We start from the raw sequence: 12,656 nt of genomic DNA, 5'->3' as shown, positions 1-12,656 counted from the left end.
TCTGTTTATTCTTTGTTGGCTGTTTCCTCTAACCCCCCCCCACACACACACACAACCAAAACACACACACACACACACACACACACACACACACACAAAAACACAAACATGCACACGCTGCTGTGAGGATGCTGTGTCTCGGCGGACCGACCTGCTCCGCGAGGAGCGCAATGCAGCATCGGTCTGCTGCTATTGAACACTGCCGGGGCTTCCACGCTGCTGCTCTGTTAAACCCGCGCTGCATTTCTAATTTCCCAGCCAGTCAGGCCGACTGCGCTGCCCGGCCTGGCTGGAAGCAGGGACTTCCCCAAACATAATGTTATTGGCTGGGGTTATAAGAGTTCTGTGTACCAGCTATTAGTGAGCAGTTTATGGCTGGCAGAGAGTAAACAAAGACTGACAAACTGCAGAGAGAGGTCACACATCTTCGCCTCTCTCCCGTTTTTCTTCCTCACATGACCCCCTCCTCCCCTGCCCTCCCCCCTTCTCTCCCTCGCTGACTTTTAATCTATTTTTCTCTCTTTCTTTTCCATCTCGCACCCTGAACTGCACCAGCAGGCACTTGCCTCAGTGTGTTGATGGGCCTATATGCTTTGCACACCAGGTGCACTCGGCACGCGCCTGCTCGGAGCGCACCCACGCCCTCTGTCGCTCGAAACACGCGCTCCTATTTCCTTCAAAATCCATGGCGGAATTCGCCCTGTGGTGCGTGCGTGCGTGCGTGCGTGCGTGCTTGCGTGCATGCATGCATTAGTGTGCATGTGAATCTGGACGACAGAGGAGAGAGAGGAAGTTTCAGACAGTGTTGTGTGTGTGTTTGTGTGCGCGCGCGCGCGTGTGTGTGAGTGTAGCGTGTAGCTCTGCTGCCTGGGTCAGCTCAGTTCACTTTGAGACTACTTCAGTTGATTCGGGAAATTTAAGTCAGATTTAACCCAATGAAAACACCTAATAAAATCTGCTGGCCAGAGCATGCTGTTATAGGCCTATCCAACCCATTAAGATATAATTGAGCATGAATCCTCTTTCATCAGCAAATGAACTGCAGTTTCAATTTGCATATTGAATGAAAAATGTGTGTGCGTGTGTGTGTGTGTGTGTGTGTGTTTGTGTGTGCACGTGTATGTGTGCGTGCGCACACACTTGTGTTTATTCTAGTTAAAGACAGGATGTTCTTTGGAGAAACATAACCTGGATTGACATCTATTATAGCCTAAAGGCCTATGCTGTTTGTACCATCAGAAAAGAGGATCACAGCTTCAGCACATGGTCTATACAAGGATAACTGTGGAGAAAATGAAGACAATCTTGACATACATATTTGACAGCATCAGGCAATAGCAACTGATATTTAAGAGAAATATCAGGGAACAAGCCAGATATCCTGAAGACATTTTGTGCTCATTCTGTGTGCTCTTTAAAGGCATTTAGCTTAGTTATTGTACTTAACTGTTCATTCAGCCATCCTTTCATTTGTAACATCTTTATTGGGTCAGTTTTGGCAATGGCAAAAATGGAAATCAGAACATATCAAATGAGCCTTTTTCTGCAGTAACATCCGCCATGATAGAGTTCAATACTGCTACAGCACTTCAAAGTGCTGATGAAGAAAATGACTTTCACATTTGATCATTAAGTAGACTAGAGCAACAATCAATTAGCAATCAGTCATTTAATGTTGCCAGTTCATAGGTTGAATTCCAACAGTTATGTTAAATTATGTTTTTAACGAAGATGAAGGTTGGCATCAGTCCATATTTTTGTTATTGTCGTCAAACACCTTGACCAACAGTATATTAGTCACATGTAAATAAAGGCAGAGTCATTTATGTGGTTTTTTGCAAATGTTATACTCAAACAAATATATACTGCATTTTTTTGGGACTATTTTCAGCTGCGGATTAACACTTTTGGTGTTTTAATGACCATTTACCTCAGCTGAACAGTGTATGTTGGACTGACTCACAAAATAAACTGCAGTGGCCAGGTTCATGATAATAAAGAAACATGTCACCGAGTGTTGCTCAGTGATGTGTTTTTAAGAGTTTTTGGAATATAGAAGAGCTCTATGGAATAGAGGAATAAAATATAACAGGCTTTTGCAAAACAGGAAATACTTGTTAGTAGGATGAATTGTTGTTGGAACAAATTGTGACTTGTTGACAAAGAGAAAAATGTAGAACATGGCCAGCATTATTCTTTATTTATGTATTTGTTTATTTATTTATTATTAATTTAATTACTTTAATTGATCATTTGTTTTTTAATCTGTGAACTCAGGAGTATTCAGAAAATAGTGAAGCTGAAAAATACTGGGAGCCCTCGTCAAACTTAAATGGGATCCTTCTCAATCCATCCACTGCGAGTTTCCAGTCTTGATGTGGATTTCAACTGAACTCATAACTGTTAATGTGTGAGCAGGAGAAACTAATAGAATAAGTGACAGAAAACATTGGGTAAATAGAGAAATGGTTGGGTGTGGCTTAAGTGAAAGACAACTATTTTATAAATAATTTTATTATGATTTCAGTGAGTATTATTTTATTATTTTATAATCGACTTCATCCAGAATTCTCTAGAGAGCCTTAGCTTTGCTGAAACTGAAACAGACCTTTCAAAGTTCACTACAGTTGCATTGCCTCTACTTTTTCCTTCAAATGTGTTTTTTTCTTCCCCCTCGGTTCCCTCACATATTCCACACAAACTGCAGCATTAATGAGCATTGATAATTATTTATTGATTGCTGTCTATTTCTGTTTTGGTGCCGACTCACGCATGAATTCCTGGTCTTTGATTTGAGGGGCCGTCTAGTGCCACGTCACTTATTATAGTGTATTTTTTGCCACATTTGTTTGTTAGAGCATTAACGATAATGACTGAACTTCTAATTAGTTGCTTTCAACCGCAGTCATCCCATCCACAGAAAACTCAGCATCAAAGGCCTTAATGACTACAAAACCTGTCTGGGTGACCTCAGTAGTCATAAAGCCCTCTGACAGTTTTGTGTTGACTCACCTGAATCACATCATAGACCACCTACTGGACCGTCTGCAGTTCACCACCTACGCAGACCAGCAGATACAAGCCCAGGGGCATATGGAAGGATCCCGTCTGGTGGTGAACTTTAGCTCAGCTTCACTGCTTTGATCCATGAACTGCTTCACACTAAGCTCTACCATCTCACCATGCCCGCCTCCACCCTTCAGGGGATCAGCAGCTTTCTGATAGGTAGGGGAAAGCAAATGAGGCAGGACAAAGTTAAATCCAGTACCCTGATAATCAGCGCTGGTGAAGCCGTATGATTTCTGTGCACTCTGTCCACTGCTTCTTTTTTTCCTTTACTCAAATGACTGCACCCGCAAGGACACCTCGGGATGTTATAGGAAGGCTGTATACCAGTGTTAAGCTGAACAGCTCTGGCAGCACCAACAACATGCTCACAAAAGCGGAGATGAGGGTTGACTTGAGAAGGAGCTCCCCACGTCTGCATGCCTTTACCATGCTTAGAACTTAGGATTCCTGTTTACCACAGCCTACACTAAAGCCACCGTATACTGTATTGCACAAAACGCCAGGTGGAGAAGTGTAGGAAATACAACCTGTGAGAGGCACTGAGTCTGTCCAGACTAGTTCTGTCTAATTGGTATGGCTGTGCCCTACTCAGGGCTCTGACCTTGAAATTTACTTTGGTATTTTGGTGCCAAGCACAAAACGCTGGGGAGGTGCCAACTAATGGTTGAGATGATGAATGAGATTCATTCAAATGAAGCAGTGCAAAGTGAATTGTTGTTGTTTTGGTAGAAAATGTGTCTTGTACTTTGCGTTGAGAAGAGCCGTCACAGAACTACGTCAGTTTGTGGGGCAACTTCAATCTGCTGCCACTTTTTTTGTGGTTTTATCAAGTTACTAAGTGCAAACTGAATTCATGGAGTAAACACATCAATGATAGAATAATGCTTAAAATGTAAATAAACCATTTTAACAAATCAGTCCCCGGCCAGTAGATGTATTTTAAATGGCATAAAAAAATTTGTGTTTATTGTGTTTAAAGCAGCAATGTCAAATCAGTCTGGATTTATCTATAAATTAGTATGAGTGATTCTTCCAATGTTTGTTGTCCACAGTTGCTTTATACTGTATGAAAACCTTCTCCTTCAGGCCATTAAATCCCTGCAGCCATCTGAAGGCAGCAGTACACGTTTGTTGATAAATCTGCGTTTGAGAAGCGCCACACCACAGCTCAGAGCCATTATGCACGTTTACCTTCATTAAATCACAGGCAAAAGACACCAGGCTGCTACAAAGTAACTCCAAACAATACTAGATACATCAGAACCTCGGGGAGATGTCGAGTTATAGCGCTTCATCAGTCCTGTGTATCATTGCCTCCTTTCAAACCTTCTTTTTTTTTTTTAGCAAATGTAGCATTTCATGTTGTACTGTTAAAACACATTATGGTGAAAATGCTGCAACTGATGATGTGAGAATTTATGACGCCAGTAGAGCAGAAATTAAATTGTTGGATTGATGTCTTCATTTAAATGTCCTCATCAACATTTTTTTTTTTATTCGGCCAATTTATTTCTATCATCCTTGCACTAGTTAAATAATAACCCACACCATTTGCCTCTGGCTGCAGAGTTAAGCTGTTGTGGGTTCAGGTCATGCCCCATTACACCATCCAACCACCTGGTTTTCTATAGAAGCCTCTTTCCATTTGCTGAGCTGTTGTCGTCATGCGTCAGCATGATAGACACAGCTGTTTCAGAGCGAAAAGACCAGTGATGTGACTCACTCAGAGTACATTTATTAATCAGCACAACCTCTCATTTATATTCCACCTCGGCCGGCCCTTTTGCACTCTGCGCTGCTGCACCTACATGAACCAAAAAACAGCAGGTACGCTTGGAGACTCCCACATAGTGCATCCAAGACCTACAACTTTGGACTTGTCATTCCACCTGTGGGGTTGAAATAGGGCCCTTTGGCTCACTGGTGTAATCGTTTATTGCAATGTTAGTGTTAAGAGATGGTGACCGGGGTATGGGGATCATGAGGTCATGCAGTGATGGAGCTCAGTGCTGCAGGGTAACGTCTGTGGTTGGAGACTTCAGCCCAAATTTCCTAGGAAAAGAAGGAAATAAAGGGAAATAAAAGGTGGTGGTTGGTGTAGGCAGATTTACAAAGGATGAAAAAGCAATAGGAGATGGTAGATCCCAAGGCCACATACTTCAGTTATTCTCGAAGTCAGGTGCTTCAGATCACAGAGCATCAAAACAATCAGCCATAAGAATAAGTCTGTTGCACGTGCTGTTAATTTGTTAATGGTTAGCCTGATGTGATGGTAAACCTACAGTTTTGAGACATAAAACTGTGCCAATTGATTCTAATTTTTACACAGACAGAGAAGAGTAGGGAGGAAGCTCATGTCATTCACCATCTACAATAACCTAATGCGGGACTTTCAATAGCCGGTGTGCTCTCTTTCAGATGCGTTAGAGAGTCAGCATCAAGGTTGGTAAAGCTAAATGGCTCAATAAGCCGGTCAAGAACGCCAACTCTATTGTAGGTCCAGATTGGCTGGAGGTATAAACAGTGAAGATGGATGAGAACTAGTAGCTATTGAATCCATCCTGTATGCATCATGCCTATCCTCTCTATGACGACAATAGAACTGACTAAGCAGCACCAACGTGGGTCTCAGTTTTACCCACACACATCTGATCTATAGTATTCCCTTGACAGTGCACTGTGCTCTTGTGCTGTAAATGTACTATGTATTATGCCGACTTCAATGTTACATCTCACATTTCATGTGTATTATGATAGATTTCTACTCTATATGAAGGAACTCTGCAGATCCATATGTGTACTCACACATATAATTCATACCATTAAAGTGACTGTACATATTTCTGTTTATATGTTGATGTATTTTCATAGTTGTAAATCTCTGGCCACACATGAATACTCTAAAGGTCGTTAAAATAGTGCCAACACTTCATTAAATTGAACTCTGGAATACCTTAATCACAACTGCAAACACTGCTACATAGGTGGGCTGAATTAGCTGGAATGCCAATTAGTAGCTTTTGTCAGCTGGATGAGGCCTGGTAATCAACAGTGTAATGTCCTTTCAAAGCAACATGAAACAGCTGCAGTAACAGGGCTCTAAAGAGGCTAAATCATTTGCTCTGTGACTGCAGGAGTATCCGTCAGAAAACTGTTGAAATGTCCAGAGGAAGAGGTTGCATATGCCATGTGCCAACACACAGACACATTGATATCTAGATTTACCCCAGGGGATCATCCTAAACTTTTGTATTGCATCGAGTCATATTCTGTCGTTTCCTATTGCTCTATCCAATCCTCTCCCACCCTGTCTTATGCTTTCCTTTTATATCATATCTTGTTCTCTTCTGTATTCTATCCCATCCATTTAAACTGACCTTCATGTTGGCCTGCCGCATCCTCTTGGTATTTGGTGTTTTATACTTGCTGCTTACTAGCTGAAGTGCAGCTTTAAATAACATCGCTATTGTATCGCTTACACTCCTGTAGTTGCTGCCTGCACAATCATATTTGGCTCCACAATTCAGATTATAACTGTGACTGTCTTCCCCTGTCTTTTTAAAAAAATCTCTTTTTAATCTAAAACTAAAGACCATCTTGCAATAGGATCACACCATCCGCGACGACTGTCAACATGTTGCTGCTGTGACCTTATAACATAGTCAGTACTACATTATTACATGAGTAGGGCCTACTCAGCACTCATGGCACTCTGGTAAAGTGTCTGCAGGACCCTATTTTGCCATGATCACGAAGACACACATACAGCAGCCACTATTAGACATGTGGTTTGGTTATTGGAAATATTGAAGTGTTTGGAGTAGTACTTGAGTATTTAAGGTATTTGAGTGTTCAAGAAGTTGGAGCTGATATCTGATAATTTGGAACACTTGAGTACTTAAGCTACCTGAGTTTAGATGAAATCTGCCCACGTCTCAGCGTTTTGAACACTGAGATTCTGGTGTATCTGTAAGATACAGCTACTACGCCTACTACTACTGCTATGGCTAAAATGTAGTTTTAATTTTTTACTTAGGTAGGTGAGGTTGAAGCGGTTAAAGATGCAACAAAAGTGAGACCATACAGATACACTTGCTGAGAATCCACATGAAAAGTGAGATGTGAGTGGGTGTAAGCACAACTGAAGCATTTGGCCCATTCTGTCCACACCAACTCTGACCTCTGTTTGGCCGTCTCTGTTGTCAGAACCAGCTGTCTGTCAGCAGCACAGCTCCTGAGGTGTTGAAAGGATGGCAGCCAGCCAAACTGTCTTCACCAGATTGACAAAAATAGTTTATAAGTAAGCTGCATGAGGATTTTACAGGAAGAATTCAGCATAGTCTTTATTTATTGATTCCCTGATTTTTATTTCCACTGTTGCAGGGTTAGGGGATCTGCCTACAGAGAAACTAGAAAGCTCATGCTGACAGAGGGAACCTTGGATCACTCATTACAGATATTGTTAATATGTACAGAACATACAAACAGTGGGAGATTCGTGTGATTTAAAGTGCTGTCTGTAGATATTATGCATGGCAGAGTGTGCCAGAAGAAAGAAAATAGACTCGGAATGTAAAAAATGCAGGGGGTCCTGGGGCGATGTGCCTGTCTCAGAGTCGGTTTATAGATTTGATAAAACAGAAAACCATCCGTTCACTGAGACAGGCCAATGACAGATGTCAGAAACACTTCTAAAAAACAATTCTTTGTGGATTGCTCATTAGACTCTCTTCCCATGAGTATGCATTCAGCAACCTTGTAATGCAGCAAAAGTACACAGGGAGGAAAACATTACTATTGAGTTGATAGTAAATGCACCTGAGATTACCTTGTGGGGCAGAACAATACTACACTTCTCTTTCTAATTTTTATTCCGATCGGTGGACTGTAGCTTTGCCACTGAGGACATGTGCTGCAGTTGGTAACATCACATACATGTATGTAAACACTGTTTTACATTTCATGTTTTACATATACATACATATATATTCATATATATATACATGTTTTTTTTTTTTTTCTCCCAGTGGAAAAATCAGAAACAATCTGCACCAGGCCACAGAACAAATCTACAGTGGCTGTCGACCGCTGTGAATGCTTATGAGGAATTTCCCTTTGGGATTTATTTTCAACACTAGCAGGATGGAATGACTGCAAAGACTCCACCATTTCCCACGGGGAAGCTTTCTAGGTCAGGTGGGATATGTAGTGCCTCTAGCTCAACCTGGTGTATCTGCACAGGTTCTCATCCCTGTCAACTTTACATCGTCAGCTGGTAAGGTAACTGATTGATGTTTAAGTGGCCTAACACCAGTGCACTCTGAAAGATACAGATGTTGTCTCTGCGCCTTAATTAAAGGTAGAGTTCAAATGCACTTTGATGTACTCTTAAGGGAAGAACCTTGTGAAACCCTGTGAAATTCTTGTTGTAATCTCTATGAAAGATTATGTCTTGTTAATTATAGTACATCTGGCATGGCTACAAGAATTTGATTTGAACCACAGAAACACAACTGGCACTATTTGTAGAATGGTTAGGATAGTCATCGTATAGTAAGGCTGGGTGATATGGCCAAAAATAATATGATAACATTTATCGATATGTACATTTAATAACATTAATGAAGAAGGAAATGCATCTAACATGTTTGTTAGACCTCAAGGATAAACACAATACGTTTTGGTAGGTAAAACTGAATATCAACATAACTTGTTTGTTTCCAAGACACCTCCACAGGGCACCTTTTAATTTGAATTTAAGGGGGTATATTCAGTGTTGACTAAATCCTACATAAATCACAAAGTGTGTTATGCTTCTAAACAGTAGTTTATTTCTGAATCAATAATTTCATATTCTCAACACGGTATAACATTTATTCTGTTTGTGCAAGACTGTGCTGTGGGCTAGACTAAAATTCAACAATTCAATTCAGTTTTATTTGTATTGTGCCAAATCATATCATACATTACCTCAAAGCTCTTTAAAGGGTAAGGTCAAGAAGAGAAGAGTGAGAGACCAGGGACAGCTGTATATACTGTGGATTGTTATAGTGAAAATAATGAAGGTAATACCCATATATATATATATATATATATATATATATATATATATATAACGGGGAGCTGGTTCCACAGGAGAGGAGCCTGATAGCTGAACGCTCTGCCTCCCATTCCACTCTTAGCAGCTCTACCACAAGTAGGCCTGCATTTAGAGGGCAGAGTGTTCTGTTGGGACAATAGGAAACTATGCGCTATTTAAGATACGATGGTGACTGACCATTAATGGCTTTGTATGTGAGGAAGAGAATTTGAAATTCTATTCTGGATTTTACCGGGAGCCAGTGCAGAGAAGCTAACACAGGAGAGATATGATCACTTTTCTTAGTTCCTGTCAGTACTCATGCTGCAGCATTTTGAATGAGCTGGAGGCTTTTCACTGAGATATTGGGACATCCTGACAATAAAAAATTACAGTAGTCCAGTCTAGAGGTAACAAATGCATGGACTAGTTTTTCAGCATCCTTTTGAGACAGGATGTTTCTTTCGCCTGCTTTCCACAGAAGGCTGATGCAGCACTGTTGCCACGGGCAGAACTATGTTTTCAGATTGTCCATCAATCCATCCCATTTTCGTGATATCTTAGTAACGCCAAAGGTTAAAATTCACTCACTTACGTTCTTGTGAATGCGATATATCAGGAATATATTATGAAATTTCATTACATCTGACACTTACATTCACTTGGACTCGAGGATGAACTGATAAGAACTTGGTGGTCAAAGGTCATGGTCACTGACCTCCACAACTAATGAATTTATATGATAATTATGACACAATTTAACAAAAAAAAAACTAAGAGGTTAAATGATGAAGTGATGACATTTTATATCAAAATGTTGATCAATTGGTTGAAGTTGACAGTGAAGGTCAACTTCACTGTGGCCTTCACAGTGAAGGTCAACCTTGTTCAACTTTGTGTCATCATAATGTTCTGCGAAAACACTTCTGGTCATTATTCAATTCTGTAACTCAGGAAGGGGAAATTGTGATGATATTTCCTGCAACTTTGCTGGTTAGAGGCATACAACTGTGAGATGATAATTCTATTTTTTTTTCTGTCCTGTGACTTCATACCTAGAGTCAACCACATTCATTAGCCTTTGAAACCCAGTCTTTTCACCGTTCCAAGTGACATCATGTGTTTTTTATGTATTATATGTAATTGCACTTGCTGTGTCCCAGCTGGAGCTCCTACCATATCAGTGATGATATAAAAGGCAGGCACAAGCGGCCGCTGCTGAGTTTGAACTAACTTTACCGCCAGAGGCTTGTTTGCAGGCTTGGCTGCTAATGCAAGTGCCATTAGTTTGAGAGCACAGACTTTCGGTATGCCTGGTGTGATGGTAATGTTACCTTTTCAAATGGTTGAAATTAGAATATTCCAATAATTACAATGTAATATTTTCTTTCAGCTCGGCTTTTGGTCTCCACCAATTTTTAAGAGAATGCCTTGCTCTTGAGCTGCTCAATACTCCTCTATATTTACCAGCTAACTGTCTGTGTGCTGTTTGGTGCTGGGCTGGTGGTGTACAGATGATCTTTGGAGCTTTGTTGTTGGACACAACTGTCTGATGCAAATGAAAACAATTCAATGAGAGTGAACCGAAACAGTAAAGCTAAAAACTAAAAGTCGCTAGCTGAGAGAACTGTAGGTTCATCACTATAGTGACCAAAGACTTTTGTTGCATGTCATTGCCTTTTCATCTCTTTATGGTTGGCTATCAAATAAAGCCCCACCCCTCCACCCCCAAACTAATATCAATAACAATAATACAGATTCCAGGTGAGAAAGAATAGCTGTGTTGCTTGTAGTAAACTTATCTGTTACTGCTGCATTATTAGTTTGTTGTCATACCAAAAAAGGCGCACTTTCATGATCAAAACTGTTTGAAATTATAATTGGCACATTTTAGAACATTTACTGCTAAATTCAGCCACTGTTGTCTCCGTTCTATGACCTCATCATATTATTTATCGGTTTCCAAAGGGATAAATAATTTCTTCTTGTCTCTGTGTTTACTGAGGAATAATTTTCAGCTTTTTCATTTCTTAATTCTTTAGTAAAATGATCTTTTCGACCTTTATACGGGGCCGTATCAGCATTGGAACGGAACATCAGTGCTCTTAGAAGTGCAAAATCCTTCTTCATAAGTTTTCAAATGAACTCGTTTATCCACAGTAGGGATATTTCAATTATGCGTTTTGAAAAACATGCCAGAAATCCCATCAACCGTTCACTAATTCATTGCACTATACTGTATATTGTGATTCAGATTCGCTGCAACATGTGTGTATTGGGATTCTGTTGCTGCTTAATGGACCTGGGAAAAGAGACTGTTATGGTGCAGCGGATAAATCTCAGAAGTGAGCCTAAACTGAGAGAGAGAGAGAGAGAGAGAGAGAGAGAGAGAGAGAGAGAGAGAGAGAGGGAGGGAAAGAGTTGATTGTACTTTCCCCTCTCTCTTTCAGCCATTCTCACCTTCGCTCGCATGCATGCACGCAGCCACCCACCCAAACACACACAAAATCATGATGCAGGAGGTGGAGATTCTAGTCATCTCACATGCATTTAAGACAAACTCGGTATCAAATATGGATCCACAACATACATAATTGCACATGTGCTATTCTCATTTACTCCTTGTCTGTCTGTTACTTAAGACAGATATGCAAGCATGCACACACGCACACACATGCATGTGCACAAGAACACACACATTCTCTCTTCCATTACTACTTTATACTTCCCACCTGTCAGGTCTGGAAGAAAGCTATAAGAGCAGATACGTCTTGACAGAGCAGTGAGTATACACAATGCATGTGCATGTGCGCACACACACACACAAAGATACACACACACACACACACACACACACACACACACACACACACACACACACTTCATTTCCAAGTGATCCTTCATCTCTGTGAATCCCTCTCCAAGGCCTCCCTCCGAACCCACTCATACTGTCTATAAAGATGTTTCCCATTCTTATCTTTTTTTTTTCTTCATCCTTTCTCTGACAAGGTATTGAGAAAGGTTTCATGGGTCTCTTTCATGCTTTACATTCAACTCTTATGTCGCTTTTAAAATAAATAAATAAATAAAAGAAATCCCTCTTGAACCACCATAGTGGCCGTTTGCTTTGTTAATGCATTGCAACTCAGCCAGCTTTGCTGCAGTGGAAAGCAAAAAAAAAAAAGAAAAGAAAAAGGCATCCATAATACTGAGCGTAACTGTCAGCATTATGGTAAAGATCGAGATTATGCCAATGGGTCCCCACAGTAGGGTACACACACACACGCACGCACACACACACACACGTATGTATAAATAAATATATATGTAACCTATTTGCCTGCAGCTCTACAGCATGTGAGTTAAGTCTTTTATGTATTTTTAAACAACTGCTCAGTCAAAAAAACCAAAGAAATTGAGGAACAATAAATTATTAAGTTGCAAGTAACCATCAGTCAAAACATGGAACATTTTGATGTAGGAATTCTACCTTGTAACATACACAAGG

General features: G+C 40.5%; 1 long non-coding RNA gene across 1 annotated transcript in view; it reads left to right on the top strand.

Annotated features, from left to right (window-relative positions):
• Window positions 1-12,656, top strand: part of LOC130166240 (uncharacterized) — a 155,650-nt gene that overhangs the window by 53,595 nt on the left and 89,399 nt on the right. The window lies entirely within an intron of this gene.

Source organism: Seriola aureovittata, chromosome 3, assembly GCF_021018895.1.
Source record: "Seriola aureovittata isolate HTS-2021-v1 ecotype China chromosome 3, ASM2101889v1, whole genome shotgun sequence".
Classification (NCBI taxonomy): domain Eukaryota; kingdom Metazoa; phylum Chordata; class Actinopteri; order Carangiformes; family Carangidae; genus Seriola; species Seriola aureovittata.
The sequence above is the reverse complement of the archived record's forward strand: the minus strand, read 5'-3'. Positions and strand labels throughout refer to the sequence as shown.